We start from the raw sequence: 23,654 nt of genomic DNA, 5'->3' as shown, positions 1-23,654 counted from the left end.
GCCACCTTATGCAACTAGTGCATGTCAGTCGGTGGAACCTGTCTCACGTAAGCGTACGTGTAAGGTCGGTCCGGGCCGCTTCATCCTACTGGCGGCGGAGGGGATCAGGATGGCTGCAGAGAGGGCGGATCTCGACGCCCAGACTCAGCTGATTCAGGCACAGTCCTTCCGGCTCACGATGGATCAAAACGCATCCAATGAGGTCATGAGAAGGAGGCATCAAAAGGCCCAATCTCGACTCCCTCCGGTTTACGTTCCTCGAAACCTCTTCAACATGCCAGGTGCAGGGTCTAGTAACCCGCCGGAGATCATAGTGCCCGGGGCTGGGACACCAATTCAGCCCCAAGTGATGGGACCGCCTCGGGTGAACCCTGCCCCGCCTCAGTACGTGCCAATACCACCGGGTCATTATGCCAACCCATTGGAAAACATGGTCGCCGCGGCGCCACGACTGACGGCTCTCCCAATTGATGGCGACTCTCCAACGGCGGTTGAAACCCGCCGGGTTAGAGAACTCCTTCAGGCAGCTCTGGCGCAGCAAGAGGTGTACTCTTATAGCCGGGACAGGATCCATTCAACCCCTCGTCCAGGCCGGAGCCCGAGTTATAGCAGACACATGGTCTCAGCGACCGGCTCAAGTAATGTCCGACGCCATGACTTGCCACCTGGCCACGGCCCGGTTCATAACGGGCCTTTCACGCAGCAGACCAAGACAGAGCACGGCAAGAGGCGGAGCAGGTGCCTCAGTTGACGGCTTACCAGACACCCTCGGCTTATCCGACGGCTTCCATCGACGTGGGTATCCCTACGAGGACTGGAGGTGTCCCCTATTTAGTGCCGGCTCTCTGCAATGAACGTCTACCCAAGGACTTCAAAGGGCCTAGGAAGGTGCCTAATTACACGGCTGACTTACAACGCCTATCATCTATGGAAAGATTGCGCAATCATGAAGGCCTTTAAGAATTCCAACGCCTTTAATGGCAATAATGGCCCGGGCGGCGGCTCAGGCGCCGGCGGCTTTCATGGCCCGGGCGGCGGCTCAAATTCCAATCCTCAGAATGTTCAAGGGGGCTTTAATCAGCAGTCCGGCCAGGGGCATCAACAGCAACAGGGGGGATACCAGACCAATCCAAAGCAGCTCAATGGTGGACAGTATCATGTGTTTACCACCAGTCTGTGTAAGCGAGATCAGAAGCTTCATAAGAGGGCTGTGAATGCTGTTGAGCCGGCGGTTCCACGCTATTTAAGATGGTCTGAGCAGCCCATTGTGTGGAGTAGGGAGGATCACCCTCCCCGGGTTGACAATCCGGGTGACCTAGCTCTGGTGGTGGCTCCTCAGGTGGGAGGATATAAGTTCACTAAGGTGCTCATGGATGGAGGCAGCAGCATCAACATCCTCTATTATGAAACCTTCCGTCGCATGGGGTTGATTGATAAGAACCTCAGCCAGTCCAATACTGTTTTCCATGGTGTGGTGCCTGGTAAGTCGGCTTATCCAGTTGGTAAGATCGAACTGGAAGTGACCTTTGGAGATGAATACAACTACAGGGTGGAAAAATTGACCTTTGAGGTGGTCAAGATAAGAAGTCCGTACCATGCCATATTTGGGCGGCCGGTTTATGCCAAGTTCATGGCACGGCCGTGTTACATATACTTACAGCTCAAGATGCCGGGTCACAATGGGACCATTACGGTTCATGGCAGCCGAAAGATAGCCTTGGAGTATGAGGAAGGCGACGCGGCTTATGCAAAGTCTGTTTGTGCAACAGAGGAGTTGAAGTTTTACAAAGACAATGTTGACCCAACGGATATGACATCTCTGAAAAAGCCGACCACGGAGCATGAGCCGGCAATGAAATTTAAGTCAGCTAATGAGACTAAACTTGTTGATTTCGCTCCAAGTGACTCATCTCAACAGTTTAGCATCAGCGCCAATCTGGATCCAAAATAGGAAAGCGCGCTCATCGAGTTCATCCGTGAGAATAGGGATATTTTTGCATGGAAACCTTCTGACATGCCAGGTGTACCTAGAGAACTCGCTGAGCACACTCTCAATATTGATCCGAAATTTAAGCCGGTCAGGCAATTCCTTCGGCGGTTTAATGAGGAGAGGCGGAAAGCCATTGTTGAGGAGGTGGCCCGGCTCTTGGCGGCCGGGTTTATTGTCGAAGTCTTCCATCCGGAATGGTTAGCTAACCCGGTGCTCGTGCTCAAGAAGAATGGCACCTGGCGGATGTGTGTGGACTACACGGACTTAAACAACGCGTGTCCGGCTGATCCTTTTGCTCTCCCCCGTATTGATCAAATCATTGATGCCACGGCAGGTTGTGAGCGTTTAAGTTTCTTGGATGCATATTCTGGATACCATCAGATTAAAATGGCAGTTAAGGACCAGGAGAACACGACGTTCATCACTCCCTTTGGAGCATTCTGTTATGTGTCTATGCCTTTTGGACACAAGAGTGCACAGGCGACTTACCAGCGTTGTGTGCAGAATTGTCTTCATAACCAGATTGGGCGCAATGTTCACGCCTATGTGGATGATATCGTGGTGAAGTACAGGGAGAAGGAGACCCTGGTAGATGACCTTAGAGAAACCTTTGATAATCTCCGGGTTTACAAGATGATGCTTAACCCGGCCAAGTGTGTTTTTGGTGTTCCTGCAGGCAAGCTCTTCGGTTTCCTGGTTTCTAACAGAGGCATTGAAGCTAACCCGGAAAAAATCAAGGCAATCACCTCTCTGGCTAAGCCGGCGTGTATAAACGACGTCCAGCGCCTAGCAGGCCGCATTGCTGCTTTGAGCCGGTTTATAAGCCGCTTGGGTGAAAAGGCCATGCCACTGTACCAGTTGATGAAGAAAACTGATGACTTTATCTGGAATGATGCTGCTGATGCTGCTTTTGAGGATTTAAAGAGGCAGCTGGCTGAGCCCCCAGTCCTTGCTGCTCCGGTTGACAAGGAGCCCTTATTACGGTATGTAGCTGTTAACACACGAGCCGTCAGTGTGGCTGTGGTGGTGGAGCGCAAGGAAGAGGGTAAGGAGTACCCGGTTCAGCGGCCGGTTTACTACGTCAGTGAAGTGCTCATTGAGAGCAAACAGCGGTATCCACACTGGCAGAAGCTTGTTTATGGTGTGTTCATGGCAAGCCGGAAGCTTAAGCATTATTTCCAGGGTCACCCTATCACTGTGGTTAGTTCTGCTCCCCTTGGAGATATCATCCAAAACAGAGAAGCCACAGGAAGAGTGGCTAAGTGGGCTATAGAGCTCGGGCCTCATGGTCTGAAATACGTACCGCGCACTGCTGTTAAATCTCAAGCTTTGGTGGATTTCATCAACGATTGGACAGAGCTACAAGTGCCTGAAGAAAAGCCGGATAATACATATTGGACTATTCACTTCGATGGGTCTAGGCAATTGGAGGGCTCGGGGGCTGGAGTCGTGTTGACTTCCCCTAAAGGTGACAAATTCCGTTATGTGCTACGGTTGATGTTTCCATGCACTAACAATGCGGCTGAGTACGAGGCTTTGCTCCATGGTCTTCGGGTGGCTAAGGAGATGAGCTTGAGCAGAGTAAGATGTTGGGCGACTCAGATCTAGTGGCTCAACAAGTATCAGGCAAGTGGGATTCCAAGGACCCTCTCATGGCGGCTTATCGCCGTGAAGTTGATGCCGTTGCTGGACACTTTCAGGGTTACCAGGTAGAGCACATCGATCGCAGGAAGAACGAGGCGGCTGATGCATTAAGTCGGCTGGGCTCTCAGCGAAAACCGGTGCCGCCTAATACTTTCTTGGACATCTTGCATAACCCTTCTGTTAAGTTACCTACAGAGGAAGACTTGGCTGTCCCAGACCCGGAAGCACAGTTGGTGGCGGCTCTCCACATCACCCCAGACTGGACGGTACCATACTTGGCTTACATGACCCAGGGAGATTTGCCTGAGGATGAAACTTTGGCCAGACAAATAACTCGGCGGTCTAAGTCAATGGTCATCATCAATGGCGAGCTGCATCGTCGCAGTGTTACTGGAACTTTCCAGCGTTGTGTTTCCCCTGAGGAAGGCCAAGATATTCTGCGTGAGATTCACGAGGGGGATTGTGTCCATCATGCCGGCTCAAAATCTCTTGTGGCCAAGGCTTTCCGTCATGGTTTTTATTGGCTGACGGCTCACACTGATGCGGAGGACTTGGTCAGTAAATGTGACGGTTGTCAGAGGTTCTCGCGACGGGCTCATGTGCCGGCTCAAGAGTTGAGGATGATACCAATCACTTGGCCATTTGCGGTCTGGGAGCTTGACATGGTTGGGCCTTTTAAAAGGTCCAAGGATAAGAAGACCCACCTCTTGGTGGCAGTTGACAAATTCACAAAGTGGGTTGAAGCAGAGCCAGTTAGTAAGTGTGACGCAGCCATGGCAGTTCAGTTCATGAAAAGGGTGATATTTCGCTTTGGCTTTCCACACAGCATTATAACTGACAATGGTACCAATCTATCTAAGGGCGCTATGGAGGAGTTTTGTCAACGAGAGCATATTCGACTTGATGTTTCATCAGTGGCTCATCCTCAATCCAATGGTCAAGCTGAGAGAGCTAATCAGGAGATCTTGAAGGGCATTAAGCCCCGGCTTTTGGTCCCTTTGCAACGGACGCCGGGTTTTTGGGTGGAGGAGTTACCCTCCGTGTTATGGAGCATCAATACTACTCCTAACAGGTCTACGGGTTACACGCCCTTCTTCATGGTTTATGGAGCGGAAGCAGTCCTCCCAGTGACATCCGTCATGACTCGCCTCGAGTGGCGGCTTATGTTGAGGCGGATAATGAACAGGCGCGCCAAGATGCTCTTGACTTGTTGGAAGAAAAGCGTGACGTGGCAGCAGCTCGCTCAGCGATTTACCAACAGACCTGCGCCGTTATCACAGTCGCCGGGTTAAGTCCCGGGTCTTCCAGGAAGGTGATCTGGTGCTCCGGCTCATCCAAGATCAAACAGATGCACACAAGCTATCCCCGCCTTGGGAAGGGCCCTTTGTGGTCAGCAAGAACTTGCACAACGGTTCATACTACCTTATTGACGTTCGGGAGCATAAAGATTCACGCAAGTCGGAGGAAGAAGCCCGTCGGCCGTGGAACATAGCTCAGCTTCGGCCTTATTACACTTGAGCCACTAGCTCTCATAATGTACATATTTCTATAGCCATGTATATATTAGGTTAAATAATAAAGCAGGACCTCTGTCCTTTTCTCCTCCAAAGGTAAACGTGTTATTTCCATTACAACATCACATGGTCACTTGGAGGTGGATCCAGCTTATGATCGTATTCGAATCTAACCGTAAGCAATATAATCACCTGGGGGCTTCCTGTTCAAACATAGGTCGTATTCGAACCAAAGAGAACATAGCTGTCGATACCCACTTGATTGGCAAAGTGCCGAGCTCATTGGGGAGTTTTCTTTGATCATATTTGAATCATAGCTCAACCCCCTTTGGGAACCGACGTGGATCGTATTCGAATCAGCGTCGTTAAACAACTCTTAAGGTCATTTGGGGGCTTCCTGTTCAAACATGGGTCGTATTCGAACCAAAGAGAGCATAGCTGTCGGTACCCTCTTGATTGGCATCGCCAAAGCCACTGGGGGCTATATGATCGCATTCGAATCTTAGCTTAACCCCTTTGGGACGGTTCTCTAGTCGTATTCGAACCGGAAGCCCCTACGTTTTTTATCTTCTGACTTATAACAAGTTCTGTTGGTCATATCAATAGTGTGCAAGGGCGGCTTTTACTTTGCCGACTTAATTTTGATTCACAACGTTGATAAACACATAGTAAGTATTCTTGATGCTGGTACACCAGAATTGAGATCTTCATCTCATTATTCGGGTTACATAAACCGGAAGCATACTTGAAGGCTTGTAAGTATGCAATCATGGTTACATCCAGGACATAATTGAGGGCCAGTCTTTAGTGACTTTGGGTCATATTCCAGGTTATATATATAAGGTCTATGATTCTCAGTGTGGTAAGCCGCCTAGAGACTTGTGACTTGTTTTCTATGCAGGATGGTTAAAGACAGCTATTCGCGCTTAAGGAAAATAACTGATCAGTTATAACCCGGAGGAATAAGAAGAAGCAGCTTCAATGGAGTTAAGCATTCAACACGTGCACGATGGCACGACAAAATTAAGTGTTTATCCTACTCTATTACAAGACTCCCCGAGTCCAAAAGGTGAGCCATTGCTCTAAGGTGCAAACATGAGCCGTCTAAAGATCAAGGTGCTTGTGGAGTCGAAGCTTCCGGCTCATCCCTCTCGGCTCCTCCGGCTGATTCCATGACCTGGAAGGTTGATGATTTCCAGTCAATGCCGCTCAAAGCCTCGAATTGAGCTTCGTCATCAATTAACCCGGCCGGGTCAACTTCTGGGGCAAAGGTGTGCTTATGAGTCGGCGGGATCAAGCTGATGGCTTCATAACGCGGAGTGGGGATCCTCTGATTTTCTGCGTCGTAGCCCGGCTGGTACTTGGTAAGGTCGGTATCATTCCCAATCAGGGTGGCCATCGGGCGCACGATCTTCACACAGGTAGCAAAGTCTTTTTGGTCGAAGGGGGTGCCGTCTTCCTTCAGGCTGGGGTATCCAAGTGCGATGTCAGCCGGGTCTAGCTCCGGAAGAAAAGCCTTGGCCCGGCTCAGAGCAGCTATGGCTCCGGCTCTTGCAGAGGCCCGTCGCAGCTCTTGGAAACGCTGAGGAAGAACGGCAAGCCGCCGAAGTACGTCCGCCAGGTGAGTCGGAACCTCATTGGACAGGGCCACAATGGCCAAGGCGCGTTGTGACCCGGTGTAGAGTTGCTCCACCAGAGTGTACACGGCCTTCAGCTTGGTCAGCACATTTTGATTGAGGTTGGCGCTTCTGGGACCTGTTTTACAACGTCAGGTAAGCCGCTAGCAATGATGGGACTTATGAGACATCAAGAAGGTACACTTGTTGAAAGCTCGCAGAATGACTTACCGAAGATTGCGGCGACCATCTATGACTCATGGCGTTTTAAGCCGGAGAGTTCGGCGGTTCTCTCCGTTAGAGCAGCCTCCGCCTGTTCGGCCCGGCTGACTAAAGCAGTTTTCTCCTCGGTCCAAGTCTTCCTTTCGGTTTCAAACTTCTTCTTCAGCTTCTCTTGTGCAGCAACACTGAACTCGCATTTGGTGTTGGCCTTCCGGGTCTCAGTTTCCTGAGTCTTCAGGCGGTTCTTCAGCTCAGAGATTTCAGCTTCAAATTTTTTGCAAGTAGCCTGTACAAATTCCGGGTTATAGCATGAGTGATTGTTATGCAACATTAAAGTCCCAAGCACTTTCCAAGCAAAGACACTTGGCACTTGGGGGCTAATGCATATTGAAAGATTCTATTTACAAATTGCCGGTTCATGAAAGTAAGCCGGAAGTTAAGTCTACAACATATTCTATCATAAGTAATAGACTTGGGGGCTAGCATAGTAAGACTGACTATGGAGTAAGCAAGAGATTTGTACCTCAGATTTTTGTTGGATCTGCTTCACCATATCAATCTCCAGATCCCGGCTGTTGTGCACTTGACCAGTGTAACCAGAGAAAATGTCTCCAATGCTCAAGTTAGCATAATCAGTAATTTCCAATCTAGCCCGGCGGCGCTCTAGCAGCTCTTCCTTGGCAGAGCATCTGGCCAGCATGGTGGGTCTTCCCGGCTCAACGTATTCAGTCCGGGTAATCACCACATCCAGGTCATCGGCCGGTTGAGCTGAGCTAGGGATCTCCGGGTTAGCAGAAGTCTCTATGATTGGCTCGTCGGTTGGAGCAGTGGCTTTAGGAGCAGAGGCAGCTGGCGGCTCTTGAGCTGAAACCTCCGGTTCAGTCAAGACCGGCTCTTCGACCAGTTTATTCTTCTTCGCTCTCTTGCTGAGCTTTGCTTGAGCACTGAAAGGACAAAAGGTTAGTACAAAAGCATGAGTAAAGATAAGCACAACACAAGATGATCATCGTTACCCGGGTGCGGTCTTGAAAGCCGGCAGGTTAGATTGCATAGAATCACCAGAGGAAGGTGAAGTTTCCTGATAATTTGAATCAGAAGAATTGAGCGATTGACGAGTAACGCCCGCCAAAGGATGAAAAGGATATAAGTTGGAGATAACCTCGGTTCGGCGCTTCCTTGATGCTTCAGGTAAGCCGGAGGAGAGGTCTGCATCCTTGTTGGTCCGGGTGTGCCGCCGGCTCTCATGAATCTGTTGCTTCAAAAGAAATTGAGGATCTTGATAAGCTAAAGGATGTGAAAATCTTACTTTCCGGGTTACTCTTCGGACTTTCAGCCTTGGCAAGGGCTCCGAGTCGGAGGAATGTGTCGTTACCTCTTCAGTCACCGGGTTACTTGCTCCGGTGTCATCCTGCTGATGATCAGTATCGATAAGGTGGATAGGAATAAACAAGAAACAAAACAAGACCCTACAGATTCAGGGGTTACCTCTGACTCGGAGCTGTCGCTTAGCTGAAGCAGCTCCGAGGCAGTAGGCCTGCTTCCCTTCTTGCGAGGAGTGGCTCTCCTGGCGGCTTTCTTAGCCTTCCTGGCTTTTTTGGCCGCCTCATGGTCATATTTGACCTTCCAGAACTTGTCATTAGCCTGAAACATACAACAAAGATTTCTTAAGGTTCAGATGAAAGCTATTAAAAGGAAAACCAAGGTGTTCAGGTCAGTGTCTTACCGCCGGAGCCGGGTTAGCTCGGCAGAAGGGGTTCAAGCCGGTTTTCCCACAGTCGGCTAAGCTCTCATTCAGGAGAGACTTGGTCATGTCGTCCACGACGTCCTCAGGGAGATCGTTGGGGCTGTGCCGCAGAGGGTCATCTTTCCGGCCTGTGTAACCGCACATTAAGCCGGGGCGGCGGCTCAAGGGGATCACCCGCCAAGAGATCCAGACCCGGACCAGATCAATGCCGTTGAGGCCGTTTCCCAGGAGAGCCTTGATCTTATTGATGGTGGGGATCAGAGGTTGACGCTCCGCTTGAGATAGTTTGTCTGGCAGAGGGTGATTTGGCTCCAGACACAGGGCACGAAAGTCGGGCAGAGGGCTCTCGTCAGCCGGAGAGGTGTCCTGGCAGTAGAACCACGTCTGGTTCCAGTCCTTTGGATGGCTTGGCGGTTCAGCGTAAGGAAAAAGGCAGTCTCTCCGTCGTTGAATGGAGATTCCACCAAGTTCCAAGCTTGGCCCGTTGGCGCACTCGTTCTGGCGGTTCAGATAAAACAACTCCCTAAAAGCAGTAGGCTGGGCTCTTCTCCAAGATAGACTTCACAGAATACTTGGAAGTTGCAAATATTTGACACAGAATTGGGTCCTATGTCTTGCGGCCGCAGATCAAAGAAGTTCAGAACCTCTCTAAAGAATTTTGAGCCGGGCGGTGCGAAGCCCCGGCTCATGTGATCAGAAAATATCACCACCTCACCATCTCTTGGTTGAGGTCTTTCCTCCGACGGGTTAGGGGCACGATAAGACATGATCTCCTTCTGGGGCAAGTAACCCATCTTTACGAAATCAGCTAAAGTGTCGTCGGTGACATTGGATCTCATCCAGTTGCACGTGATGGGTGCCTTGGGAGCTTTGGGTGGCATTGTGAAAGATGAAGCCTGTGACAAAAGGAAAATGTCCGGTTCAATTATAAGCCGGCAGACGTCTACAGTTTAATACTCAAATGGCGGCTTATGAAGGGGCCTAATGACATATGGTTAAGTGCATCGGGTTATCTAAGCCGCTGAAGGTATCGTGAGTAATTCAAATTGTCTACAGCTTTATCATAAATGAGCCAGAAATTTTACAGCACGTGGCTTCTTTTAAGCCGGAAATGTGAGCCGCCATAGCTAAACAGATGCAATTTTTGACTAAGTGTGGCGAAAACAAGTTCCACAGACCGCAGTAATTATTTTGGATCAAACGGTCGGTTAAAAAGAAAAATTTCTAGACCTAGAACTGACGCAGAAGAAGTTCATGGATTCAGAATGGGATCTTATTTCAAACAAAGGGGATCTACTAGTGTAAAAATGGATGTGCAACAACTACCGCAGGAGCTCTGTACTACTCTTGGATCAAACATGACTATAGTGGAAGAACTACAGGAAACTCGAGAAGAACAGCGAAGAACAGAGGAAGAACAGTGGAACCCTAATGTGGATCTATGGTGGAGAGGTGCAGGGACTTACAGATGCGGAGTTACTGCGGAGGTTCGTCGCGTTTCTCTGGTCACGTCAGGTTGATGCAGCGGCCTGAGTTGGTGAAGACGAGGAAACCCGCGGCGGCGGCGGCGGAGCTCGGGCGGCAACACAGTGGCGAGAGGAGGAAGAAGATGGAGGCGACGAGTAACTGGAGGCTCATGGGCCGGGCTATTTATAAGGTGAGGCTCATAAGTGGGCGCGAGAAACGAGGAGGCCACAGCGTGATTATCTCGCCACGAAAGCGCCTCGATTTTCGGGATAGCCATTAAAGATAAGATCCGTTGGAGTATAACAGAATAAAAAATAGACTTAATGGAAGATGACGTCATGGCGGGTTACCAGGAATCCGGAAGATGACGTCACGGCGGGTTATAACCTTCGCCCGACCATAAGCCGGAAGATTTTTTCTCTCAAAGGAATTGAAGATTGACATGAACCGGTTCAAATCAATCTGGGGCCTAATGTTGAGGATATAACCATTAGTGTCACCCACCCAGCAGGGGCCGGGTTACGTCGTAATGGTCATCACGCGAAGCCCAGTACCAAGCTTGAAGACGGCGGGTTAGATAATGGGCTTAAGACCCGGAGGAGGCTTAAGGCCCGTAGTGATAAACCGCCGTATGTCAAGACTTGTAGTGTAAGGCAAGAATAGTTGAGAGTCCGAGCCGGACACTCTTATGAGCCGGCCGGGACTCTGAGAACCGCTGGGCGTCAACCTCTCTATATAAAGGGACGACCCGGCGGCGGTTTAGGAACAAGTAAGATCTCGTCGAGAACCAGGCATAGCAATTAAGCTCCCTGGTCATCGAAACCATAATCAATACCACCTCAACTGGACGTAGGCTTTTACCTTCACCGTAAGGGGCCGAACCAGTATAACCCCCGTGTTCCTTGTCCCGTTTAACCCCTTTAAGCTTCCTAGCTGCGATGGCTCCACGACTAAGTCCTAACTCGAGGACATCTGTCGTGACAATTCCACGACACAGTTAAAACCCTAAAATTCGTCCTCTCCGCGGCCGGACGTGTCCGCCGCCGCGCCCAGCCACTCCCGTGCTGCCACGTGGCAACCCGGTCGGCGTCCGCGCCTCGCCCCACCGCCTCGCCCTGCCGCCTCGCCGTCGCGCCCTGCCGCCTCCTCTCCTTCCTCCGGCCTCGCCGTCCGCAGCTCCGGCGAGGGCCACGGCGATCCCCGAGCCCGTCCGGTCGATCTAGATCCAGTCAACGCAGGTTGACCCTCCCCTCTCCCGATTTCTTCCAAGTCCCTATATTTTTATGAAATATGCCCGAGTTAATTGCATCGTAACTCTCTGTATGTAGCTCCGTTTCGCGCGTGTAATATATCGAAATGTCCGTCTCGTGATGCTCTACATTTTGTTCAATTGCACCATGTTTATTAGAGGCCATCTTGATGCCCAAATCTCTGGTGCAAGAGTACTACTTGCTGTTATCTGCTGTTACTTAGCAGAACTTGAGGATTTGTTATTTTTGTATCATTTATTCTGTGCATCTTATGAGCATGAGCTCTACATCTATTTTGTTGTACGCCATGCCATCTTTCCAGTGGTGTATGCCTTGTATTTTTGTGATCTCTGCGGTGACTAGCACAAGCATGCAAACTAGTCTCCGTAATGTTTCTGATTTCACGGACAGTAATTTCTCCAAGTCTTTGTCTGCTGTTATTTTGTTGCCATGTAAACTTGATGCTACAGAGAGATCCATGCATATTTTGGAGATGTTCAGTAAGGATGTTTTGTAGATATTGTTGTAATTGATCCATTCCTGCCCTTGTTTGCAATTATGGAGTGCCATAGCATGACTTAATCTTGCTCTACTTTTGCTATAAAATATTTCTGGCAGATTCTTAACATGATATGCAATTTTGCCAAGCTTGTTCTAGTTGTCTCATACATGCTATGTATTTGCTCTTGCCATGGATAGCTTCATAAACATGCCATATTGATGTAGGTATGCTTGTTTTATAATGCATTTCTTTGTGGTGAGTGCATCAAGCTCACCAAGATGCCTTCATATTATTGTTTCTGCCATGCTCTGTTTTCTGCTGTCTGAAACCTGTTAACGAAACTTGCTATGTTTACAAGGTTGCCATCATATCTTCTGGTCCTTTTTGGCTTATGGTCACTAAGGGACTTTTGTCATATGCATTTAGTAGAATACTGCCATGCCTTGTTTGGCCATGTTAAGTTCATGTAGCATGTTGGTTTCGTGCTCTGAACATTGCTACCTGATGCTGTTTTCTGCCATGTCCAGTAATTTCACCAAGTCTGTGATCCTATTATCTTTTGCACTTTTGCCATGCTTGTTTGAGCTTGTTATGTTGTGATCTAGCTGTAGCTCAGTGTTCATCTTTTGTCAAGCATCTCCTGTAGATTACTGTCATATGATTTGTCGCTATGTTGGAGTGCTGTAGCATTGTTACTTGTTGCATTTTAAGTGCTATTGTGCTGTTAATCGCAGATTCGTGTCATTCTTGTTTTGCTTGCCATTTGCAAACCGTGCATCCGTTTCCGGCGATCTTTATATCGATTTCAACCGAAATCATCTCATCTTTCTAGTGGCATGCTTGGTTTGCAAATTTACTGCCTTATTCATCTTTTTCCTTCCGGAGCACGCATATGCATCGCATATCATATCTTGCATATCATTCATGTTTTGCATCATGTTGCTTGTGCATTTCTCGTGGTTGATTGTGGTTCCGTTTGTTTGTGTTCTTGTTTGGGTAGAGCTGGGAGACGAGTTCGTGAACGAGGAACCTGTTGAGTACGCTTACGAGGATCAAGCTTTCGACAACTCTGAGAACCTTGCAGGCAAGATGACCACCCCTCGAAATCACTTCTATCTTTGCTTTGCTAGTTGTTCGCTCTATTGCCATGCTGCGCTACCTACCACTTGCTATATCATGTCTCCCATATTGCCATGTCAGCCTCTAACCATCCTTTCCTAGCAAACCGTTGTTTGGCTAAGTTACCGCTTTTGCTCAGCCCTTCTTATAGCGTTGCTAGTTGCAGGTGAAGTTGAAGTTTGTTCCATGTTGGAACGTGGATATGTTGGGATATCACAATATCTCTTACTTAATTAATGCATCTATATATTGGGGTAAAGAGTGGAAGGCTCGGCCTTATGCCTGGTGTTTTGTTCCACTCTTGCCGCCCTAGTTTCTGTCATACCGGTATTATGTTCCTTGAATTTGCGTTCCTTACGCGGTTGGGTGATTTATGGGACCCCCTTGACAGTTCGCCTTGAATAAAACTCCTCCAGCAAGGCCCAAATTTGGTTTTACCATTTGCCACCTAGCCTTTTCCCCTGGATTTTCGCGAGCCCGAGGGTCATCTTTATTTAAACCCCCGGGCCAGTGCTCCTCTGAGTATTGGTCCAACCTGTCAGTCGCCGGTGGCCACCAGGGGCAACTCTGGGCTCGCCTATCGGAAGCTTGGACAATCCGGTGTGCCCTGAGAACGAGATATGTGCAGCTCCTATCGGGATTTGTCGGCACATTCGGGCGGCTTTGCTGGTCTTGTTTTACCATTGTCGAAATGTCTTGTAAACCGGGATTCCGAGACCGATCGGGTCTTTCCGGGAGAAGGTTTATCCTTCGTTGACCGTGAGAGCTTATGATGGGCTAAGTTGGGACACCCCTGCAGGGTATTATCTTTCGAAAGCCGTGCCCGCGGTTATGAGGCAGATGGGAATTTGTTAATGCCCGGTTGTAGTGAACTTGTCACTTGACCCAATTAAAATACACCAATTGCGTGTGTAGCCGTGATGGTCTCTTCTCGGCGGAGTCCGGGAAGTGAACACAGTTTGAGTTATGAATGACGTAAGTAGGAGTTCAGGATCACTTCTTGGTCATTGCTAGTTGACGACCGTTCCGTTGCTTCTCTTCTCGCTCTCTTTTGCGTATGTTAGCCACCATATATGCTTAGTGCCTGCTGCAGCTCCACCTCATTACACCATCCTTTCCTATAAGCTTAAATAGTCTTGATCTCGCGGGTGTGAGATTGTTGAGTCCTCGTGACTCACAGATTCTACCAAAACAGTTGCAGGTGCCGACGATGCCAGTGCAGATGATGGGATCGACCTCAAGTGGGAGTTCGATGAGGAACGTGGTCGTTACTATGTGTCTTTTCCTGATGATCAGTAGTGGAGCCCAGTTGGGACGATCGGGGATCTAGCATTTGGGGTTATCTTATTTTCATTTGGATCTTGACCGTAGTCGGTCTATGTGTGTATTTTGGATGTTGTATGAATTATATTTATGTATTGTGTGAAGTGGCGATTGTAAGCCAACTCTTTATCCCATTCTTGTTCATTACATGGGATTGTGTGAAGATGACCCTTCTTGCGACAAAACCACAATGCGGTTATGCCTCTAAGTCGTGCCTCGACACGTGGGAGATATAGCCGCATCGTGGGCGTTAGAGCGTCGCACAGAACGGATCTGGGAGGAGGGTAGGGGCGCCACGGCGCGCGCCAGGGCCGAGACTGCCCCGCCGCTACCATCCCCGGGCGGCGCGGCTTCGCCGGCGGCCCTCTGGTGGCGACGATGCGGTGGGAGGCGGCGGAGTGGGGACCTCTGGGCGGCGGCTAGGGTTTCCCCCGAGTCGCCCGTCGCGGGCGACGCAGGGGCGAGGGGCGGCTAGGTTAAGGGAGCAAAGACAAAAAATCTTGCTTCGCGCTTATGCCAATTCCTCAAAACAAGTTTTTGCCCTGCTTTATATAAAAAGCAAATCACCGCATCCATACATCAAGTCCAAGTGTTGGAAAGAAAACATTAAATCCGTTAGGACAACAACAGGAACATGCGCAAAAGAAGATAAAAAGAAGAGGAAGAAAAAGGCGTACTAGGCTAGCCAATGGGTCAACGGCTAAGAGGCGAAGCACACCTATTGTTCCCCTTATTTCTTACTAGCGGTTGGGGCGCGCCCATGGCGCGCCGCTTGAGCGGAAACTGGGCGGTGCAAGGTAGGACGCGCCCCTTCCACTTTCCTGGCTGTACTTCGTGGTGTTATTCAAGTAGCTAACTGTAAGTGTGGAACACTAAGACAGAGCTGCGCCACAGCTACAAATTCAGAGAATGGATCCATTTTTCTATCTGGATAGCACATGCCAATGGATAGCAATATAATAACACACACAATATCATGTTGCCGCTTCTTGAAAAAGGACACATAACACAAAAGCAGCAGTTTTGCAGTCTAGAGGAGTGATTACAAACAATATCGGTGGTTCAAAAGTGACAGAATGAATGATACTTGTTAATATATACCACCAACTGATTCAAAAAATACAATAGAACAAAGGATGTGTCAAGAACAAATCAACAAGAGCAGCGCGTGGAACAACCGCGTCGACTGGTCCACCAAGTGTGCAACATCCTAATACATGAGAGCCGTCTCTCCTCCCATGCGTCCTGATGCTAGATCAGCCCATGAAGAGGCCCCCACTGGGAAATGGAGTTAAACGACATCTGGCAAGAACAGAAAATATGACTATAGAAAGAGGCAGAAGCGAGGAGAGGGACCAAATGACGACGTCGCATACCTTTTATCCGTTGGCCACCGTATCAGTCATCATCTTCGCCTCCTGCCGCCTTGCCGACCACCGTCGATCAGCACCATCTTGCATATCACTATCATATTTCATACCGGTACTCTAAGAAAAATGACTATGAGAGCAGAAGAAGTTATCCTTTAGAAGAACCCAATACTAAAAATAGAAGTATATTGGTGTCACACGCATGCAGAAAATCGCAGCGTGACTGATTATGCTAGAATAAGTGAATTACCACAATTCATTTTCGTATTCCCAGCGTGTAATGAAATCTTGTAGCTATTACTATGACAGATGGTTTCAGTTCAGCTGTCAAAAAGTCCAAAAGTTCTTCCAAAATAACTACTGATATAATACATGTCATTAACAAAGAAAAAAACATGTATTGTTGCAGCTCCTAAGAACTCCAACGTCATCTCAATCAGCCATGGAAAATCTTGGATATATTTACAGGTGAACATACAAAAAATGTATTAATAGATTTGTGAGCTTGTATACCACAGATTGTAAACATTGAATCAATTGCATGTAACATAAACTAATTAACTGATGAAGCGATGTGAATCACAGGGAATTATGTAGTGATCCCACTATGTAGATGGTTGGAGCCACAAGTTGAGGTGATCACACTTCACAACACGATTTGTGAAACAGAGAAAGTAAGAACATACAACAGTCAAACCATATAATTGTGCTCTGCGATCTCCCGCCAAAATTGAGAGCCAATTGAATTGGACAAACCATCAGTGCATTTGTGAAGAACGTGAAAACAATGTTGAAACTCAGCAGCCATTGATCAACAGTAGCACATGCGCAAACCCAAAGCAATCTAGGGAAGACACACATCAATACATTTGTACACAAGCAGGCTTCAAATTTAAATTTAGAGTTCACCCTTCGAATCCCTCAATGAATTTATCTCACCACGGAGTTGTTGTATAAGCAGCTCGGAAGAGTGATTTTGTTCAGTGAGGCTCCCGATTTCCATCTTCAGCTCACGAATAGCGCTCTCTTGGTGCATCTTGCTCTGCATGAGCGCATCCCATTTTTCATTTGCCATGTTGATCTCTACAGTCAACCTTTGAACTTCTTGAAATTTGACGGCTCCTTTCCCATCGAAAAAAAATATTTTGGTACATCTCTGCTCTCCTTCCAAAAGAATCAACATCTTCATTGATAAGTTTGATTATGGCTTTAACCTTCATGTCCATATCTGTTGCACAAAATGAGATTATTTTACTTCATGAAGCATAGTGTATAAATAAAAACATGGGCGCTGCAATAAAATGTTCTCATACAATTAACAATTATTCAAAGGGTATACAGATATAGAGCAACAATGACTTTGCTAAATGACTACCAAATATAACTTTAGGTATGAAACTATAAATTTCAGTTTTACTCACACCCAGAAACAGTAAAATGGGAGTTGGGATAGTTAAGAAGAACAATGACTATGAGAGCACAAATTTTGACCAAAACCATTCCAGATTACTTTAAAACATTTCAACTAGCTAAGATGAGAAGGAGCTTAAACTTCTCCAGAACATGTTTCGCATAGATCACGCAGTAGTCTTTTAGAAGAAAAAGAAGAAAAATTCATATTAAAGGAGCAGAACTTATGGTGTATATGCAACAATAGTTCAAAACCTAGCACCAGTTTAGGAAAATAAGGAGATGACAGTCACACACTCATAGAAGATCATATTAGGTTCATGAATCAAAACTTACGAGAAAATTAGAATGCTGGAAGAGACATCATGTGCCTCATGGAAGCTAGAAATCTAGATTGTATATTTTACAAAATAATAAAATAACTACTTGATGATTTTATTTTAAATACTCAAATCAACTGAAGGACTAAGGTGCCTTGTATACACACTGCACACCACGAGTGTTGAAAATGTAACGTGTAACTGTAAGAACCTAGTAACATCGTGTTGCTAATTTGATCAGCAAATATCCAAAGAATACCGATGATAGCTTCATTTGGTAGTTAAACAAAGCAAAAAAGACTCGCCACTTAGATTTTCTAGAGCCATTTGGAGTTCTTGGGGCATATGGCTAACCCATAGCCATGAATACTGCCTTGAGTCATGACCAGACACGCGTCATTGATGCCGGGAAACAAGATGAACCACTCCAACCAATAAGTAATACCTCACTTTCTCAGTACAATGCAACATATCACTTCAGAAACATGAAAATGCATCGGTTTCCCCAGTATTCTGGATGGAACAACAAAGACATTATCTAATGCATATGGAAAGGATTCAGGAACTTCTGGTCGAATGTGTAGCCGTTTTTACATGGAAAATTGGAGAGGAATGACACATCTAAGATAAACTAAGCATGCTGCATACAGAAAAGAGAACGTTTGTATGCTTTATGCAAATTTTTTTATGTACTGAATATTTTCTCATTTCCATATTTTGACAATGACATTCCTCAAAAATAATTATAAAACAAAAATAAGTTGTGTTAGTTTACACATCCTCATTACAAACAAAGAGGGAGCAAATGAGAAGAAATAACATCTACCGCTTGGCTCAAGTCATCCTAGTAAATGAATGCAGCATCATCGCTGAGAAGAACAGGAGACGAAGTAGTCCGACAGTGAGTTTCTGTCAAGGGGTGGAGATGGGGTGAGGCAGAGCTGCGGCGGCGACGGCAGAGAGCATAGGGAAGAGAGGAGAGGAGAGAAGGTTGTGTGGACTGGAGAAAGAGCAAAAAGGAATCTGTGAGTGCCTTTTTTTCCTTTACACATGGCCCACTCAACACGAGCAGGAAGAGGCCCTCTTCCCCGTCGTGTCGAACCCATGCACTCGTCTCGATTCAACATGGGACCCCTCAGTGTTCTCCCTTTCTTGCGCTCTTATTGGGTTTTACAAAAGCATACTAAATGGGAGCATGGAGATGAATGGATACACATGGTGCTCACCAGAAGGAACAGAGTATCTAAGGCCTCACGTTGGTATGCAGTGTCGGTGGAGTGAAATGTGTCAATGCCATGATAAACATCCACATGTCCACCGGCATGCCTCACTGACTCGTCCTGCCAACCACGCACCTCTGCCATGGTGTGTCCTCACCTTCCCAACTGCACCTTCTGAAGTACTCCCAAGAAAACAACGGCAATAACAGACTGCCAACATTATAAACTTAATATTAGTATTATTCGATAGACGTTTAACTTGCACATGAACTACGTAAAATGCAAAATTACTAATGTCAGCTTAATAAAATGACTCGTACATGGCAAACCAGAGATCATGCTTGGTACTACCTCTTTGCAGGTTAGCAACTAATAAGCTAAAAGAAGAAGGGAGAATTAATAAAGGTGATGAAACACATATAATTCACTTTGGTACTATCTCTATGCAGGTAGACAATGTGTTCTCTATGCTGCCCCAGATAATGGATCAATCTACTCTTCCTAAATGAAACGATAGTGAAATTCCAGTGGCCTAAAGGCCTGATTTGCACGTATATGATATAAGATCATATGATCAAGAACAGTAGCCATTTTCAGTATAACAAACCTAGAACCTGTACCATATAGCAAGTTAACCATTGTAGCTTCATCTAGTAATCATAGAACAGTATGAGATCATACATACGATCAAGAACAATAACCATTTTCAGTATAACAAACCTAGAACATGCACTATATAGCAGGTTAACCACTGTAGCTTCATCTAGTAATCATAGAACAGTCAGATCTTATGATCAATAACAGTAGCCCTGTTCGATGGAGGCAATATATTCAGGTGAAGAAGATAGGGAGAAATAGCAATAGGGATGCTAGCCGGTACAAGGCACTACTTTTTGATATAGCAACCTGTGTGCAATCTGATTGTAACGAACATGATTTATTCAACGAACAAAGGAATTTTCCCCTAAAAATTAAAAAATTAGAACCATCCAAATTATTGATTTACAAACTGCCAGTTGCATCCACTCATGTATTTTTAAGAGAATAGGCAAATAGTAAGAAACCAAAGCAGACCCCCGCCTCCTAAAAATGAGCTTCAATAAACTTAAATTGCCATCCTATCAACTAATCTATGCAGATGAGAACCTTCCGAAATGTCTCAGCACCTATGAGCACATATATATCTCAGAAACAAAAGGAAAAGGAAGTAACTTCATGACTTGTGACCTATGAGCAAGTATATATCTCAATAGCAGATGAAAAGAAGTCAATATCTGAAGATTCTTACCATATGTATCCCGGCTAGACGCTTTTGCTTTGAGCAAATCTTTCAGTCCTTTCATCGCCATCACAAATTGTGCAGCTTTTCACTGTAAAACTAAAACCTATGTGGAGCAGGCTAGACAAGAAAGGAAACAAACGAGCAAACTAACAATTTTCTGTTCCTGATTCAATGACGGGAGTTTATGCATATCAAATTCTTCCATTTGCATCCCTTCTTCGGCTAGTTAATACATATGAACACCAAACTAAAATACTTTTGGGAAGGTCTAGAGAGATCTCACGAGAAATTCAATGACATTAGCAAAAAATTATACCTAGAGGAAGCACCTGTTTGTCTTCCTATCTAGTGGATAGTGGACGAGACCAAAATGGAGAGAGAGGAATGGTGGGGGTCGAGGGTGTTGAGAGTCGCAAGCCCGTCATCAATGTTGTATCTTCGCACATTTTACTTTCTATTTTTTGGCAAGAATAAATAAAACTAATAGAGCGTCAGCATGCTGCATCTTACTCATGCGAACAAAAGATGAGAATGCTTCCTGACAAAAAAGAGCAAGAGGATGGTAACCTGAAAACAGCGAGCAGAACTGGTCACTGACCAACTTGACAAACGCTTCCATGCAACCACATCTAAAGCCTCCCATACTCCATCATATGGCTTGTCGGTGTGAATCACCAATGTCACTTTAATTTGTGGTATCCATATTTCAATATCCCTAATAAAGAATAGCATAATTAATAATTAGTAACAGTGCAGAAATGTTTCTTAACCAATGGTGAGGTGCCTAAACTTGTAAATAATCAAGGAGAATCCCATGGTAAATTTAGGTACCTTACCATTAGGCACGACACAAGAACAGTGATGGTAAAGCAACAACCTCTGCAGGCAGATCTCGTCCCCAGCTGCCTTCTTGCATTTCATCAAACACCTTATAGACTATATACAAAAGAATCTGCACAAACCAAGATAACAGAGATTAAATCAAAAGGGAAGGAGACACAGAGCACAGGCAGGGATTGGAGGAGGTGGAGCTCCCGGCCGGAGATGGAGAGCGCACAAGGGCGGGAAGGGCAGCAGCAGCGGCACTAACCCTAGCTGTGGGAGGAGAAAACAAAAGAGGGCATTGGCAAGGGGAAGAGTCGCTGGATTTGTTTCTCCCTTCGTCGCTACAGTAAAACCCGGCACAGTAAAAAATGGAGAGGTGGACACAACGAGCGCTCGCCCTTGTAGCGACCCTTATTGTGTTTAATAGGCTAGTCAACTTAGTGATCATGTCTTTAATTCCTGTGCCGGGTATGTTGCGTCAGGGGATGAACACAAAGTAAATAAAATTGGGCCAAGAATTCTCTTCAATTCCTTAGCTAGAGCCATTATCCAATGAACACTTGCTGCTGCAAGTATCACTCCACTATTTTGGAAAGCTGAATTTCTCATCGTCCCTATAGAAACATCCTGAATATTCTCCAATGTAATACGGGAACAACATAATGTTTGACCTAGTGCCACAACTTCCATTAACAATAGTTTCATGTTGGGTGCTGGATATATATTATTAACAGGAGCTGAATCCCTACCACCATGGATCTCGAGAGCAAACTTCAAGCAAACATTGCAGAATCCTTGACCAATCCATGTTTGCTATCACATACAACAAGAAAATCTCAATTAATCTTAGACCATTCTTCAACTTCAGGGAGTGTTTCACAGAGGCTCCGGAATACTTTGCTATCAACCATAAACAATATGGACAAACCGACTTAAATGCCAACCATGGAAGCTCCTAGTACTCCAGAGGAATTTTCACTAAACAAAGCACCTACAATCTGCAAACACATGGGCAGGTTCAGACATACATAATGTCGAGCATCAGTGAAAATGAGAAGCGGGTTGCACTAAGCAAACATCCTCCAAAGTCCTGTTTTCCTCTAGAAGCAAGTCATAGAACTTACAAAGTACATATGCTGCACATCTCCTAACATATGGCGCTGGATCCCTGACATGTTTCTTGATAGCCACTTACACTATTGGAGCGACCACATGTAATCTGATACCAGCAAATGAGTTTGTGTGAGAAAAATCCTTGTGGAATCTGTTAATAGGAATGAGAGCTTCATTGTATGGCCTAAATCAACAACAATATTTCATTTACAATTACTTCCAACAGCAAATGACAATCGATCGCCGAAACAAATAACATTCATATTCAAAATCAAACAGTTAACCAAGATTCAACTTATGCAGTGGCATGATATTTGACAACCACATCTAAAGAAAATCTTCTTTGCATATCAAATATGCAATGACAGTAAATTATTGGACCAATTCAATCATGCACAAACTTGCAACTCCAGATCGTATTGATTCTGCTGTTGAACAACCTAACCTGAATTCACACCGTATTCTACTTAGGATCTGGCTCGAAGCAGTCACAGGCACGGAGGAATGCAGATTAACTTACTTCTCGGCGTAGTGGAGGGGATCGAGTTACGCGACTGAGCCGCCACGTTCTTTGACCACCTGCCGCCCAACGCACGCACGCAAACCCACGCCGCGCCACTGTGGCGCATCTCCAGACCCACCACGCATAAAACGACCACAGAATCTCCTCTGCAACTCGCCGCCCCGAGGCAGGGCCTCCGTCCGCACCTTGATGCCATCCCCTTTCTCCCCCTCCTCTGCAACCATGATGGATGGTTTGGGGAGAGGTGGATCTGAGGCGGGCGCTTTCTCTGGTGGCGGTCGACGAAGGAGTTTCTCTGGTGGCGGTCGACGAAAGGAGTTTCTCTGGTGGCGGGCGACGGAGGAGCTGCGAGGCACTGATGGGGCGGGGGCGGGGACGGGGGCGGCGGCAACCTAGGGAAGGGAGGAAGAGAGGTAACGCGAGGTTGCTTCGTGAGGAAGGGAAGCTGGGAAGACATCGACGCCCTGCGTTTTTTACACCTCTGTTTTTTTCTCTCGCTAGCACAGTAAAAGTGATGAGGTGGAACGCGCGAGGAGACGCAATTTGCGCGACCCTTATAGTGTTTAATTATTGCCTTGGCTTAAACAGAAGAGGCTTGGTTGTCTTCATTCATTTCAGTAGTTTTTCTTGAATCAACACGAACATTCCCGTTAATATACTGTTATATAGAGATGTTGTTATTGGTCTTGGGACACGGGAATTTTCGAAGCTTCTTGCCGGAACTGAACGTTTTCATGTGAACTTTTGGGTTGTGAACAAATTCTAATTTAGCTATGATAGAACATATATGCAAATATGCAATGACCCGTCTCTTTTTATAATATAAAATCATATCATCTGGCGCGTGGAGCTTGGTTGCGGCTGGTCCTTCTGATGTCGGCGGTCCGGTGCGTCAATGGGTGTACCTATGTTTGCTTTTCGCTGTGACAGAGAAATCGGAGATGCGCGTGGCGGGGCCCCTGCGGCAACGATGACTCCATGAGGGAGGATTTAGTGGACGGTGCTCTCCGGAGGTTGCGATGGACTAGGTCGGTGCGAGGCTTGCAAATTTCTCCCGTGAAGCGCATCAACAAAATCGGAGCTGCCGGTCTTCGACGTCTCGGCCGATTGTTTGGCTTTGGCCGATGAGGTCCTCGGGTGTCGTTCGTTCGGAGGGGTCTTGACAGGTCGTCAGCGGCGAAGTCGGAGTTGCATGCTCGG

At 46.7% G+C, this 23,654-nt stretch overlaps 1 long non-coding RNA gene across 10 annotated transcripts; it reads right to left on the bottom strand.

The window, feature by feature from the left end:
• Positions 1-15,424: 15,424 nt before the first annotated feature.
• On the bottom strand, positions 15,425-22,898 carry LOC123122297 (uncharacterized). Of its 10 annotated transcripts, XR_006460135.1 has the most exons (9): positions 22,452-22,894; positions 21,943-22,037; positions 21,568-21,816; positions 20,830-20,945; positions 20,000-20,708; positions 18,718-18,921; positions 16,701-16,989; positions 15,768-15,844; positions 15,425-15,693 (listed from the first exon to the last, which is right to left on the bottom strand). It is a non-coding gene; the product is annotated as an uncharacterized lncRNA (long non-coding RNA). The 10 variants fall into 10 exon arrangements; XR_006460134.1 differs by lacking the exons at positions 15,425-15,693; positions 15,768-15,844 and adding an exon at positions 15,868-16,605 and having other exon boundaries at positions 22,452-22,893; XR_006460136.1 differs by lacking the exons at positions 15,425-15,693; positions 15,768-15,844 and having other exon boundaries at positions 15,869-16,989; positions 21,568-21,631; positions 21,763-21,816; positions 22,452-22,896.
• Positions 22,899-23,654: the final 756 nt, after the last annotated feature.

The sequence above is a fragment of the Triticum aestivum genome, chromosome 5D (assembly GCF_018294505.1).
Source record: "Triticum aestivum cultivar Chinese Spring chromosome 5D, IWGSC CS RefSeq v2.1, whole genome shotgun sequence".
NCBI classification, from domain to species: Eukaryota; Viridiplantae; Streptophyta; class Magnoliopsida; order Poales; family Poaceae; genus Triticum; species Triticum aestivum.
The sequence above is the reverse complement of the archived record's forward strand: the minus strand, read 5'-3'. Positions and strand labels throughout refer to the sequence as shown.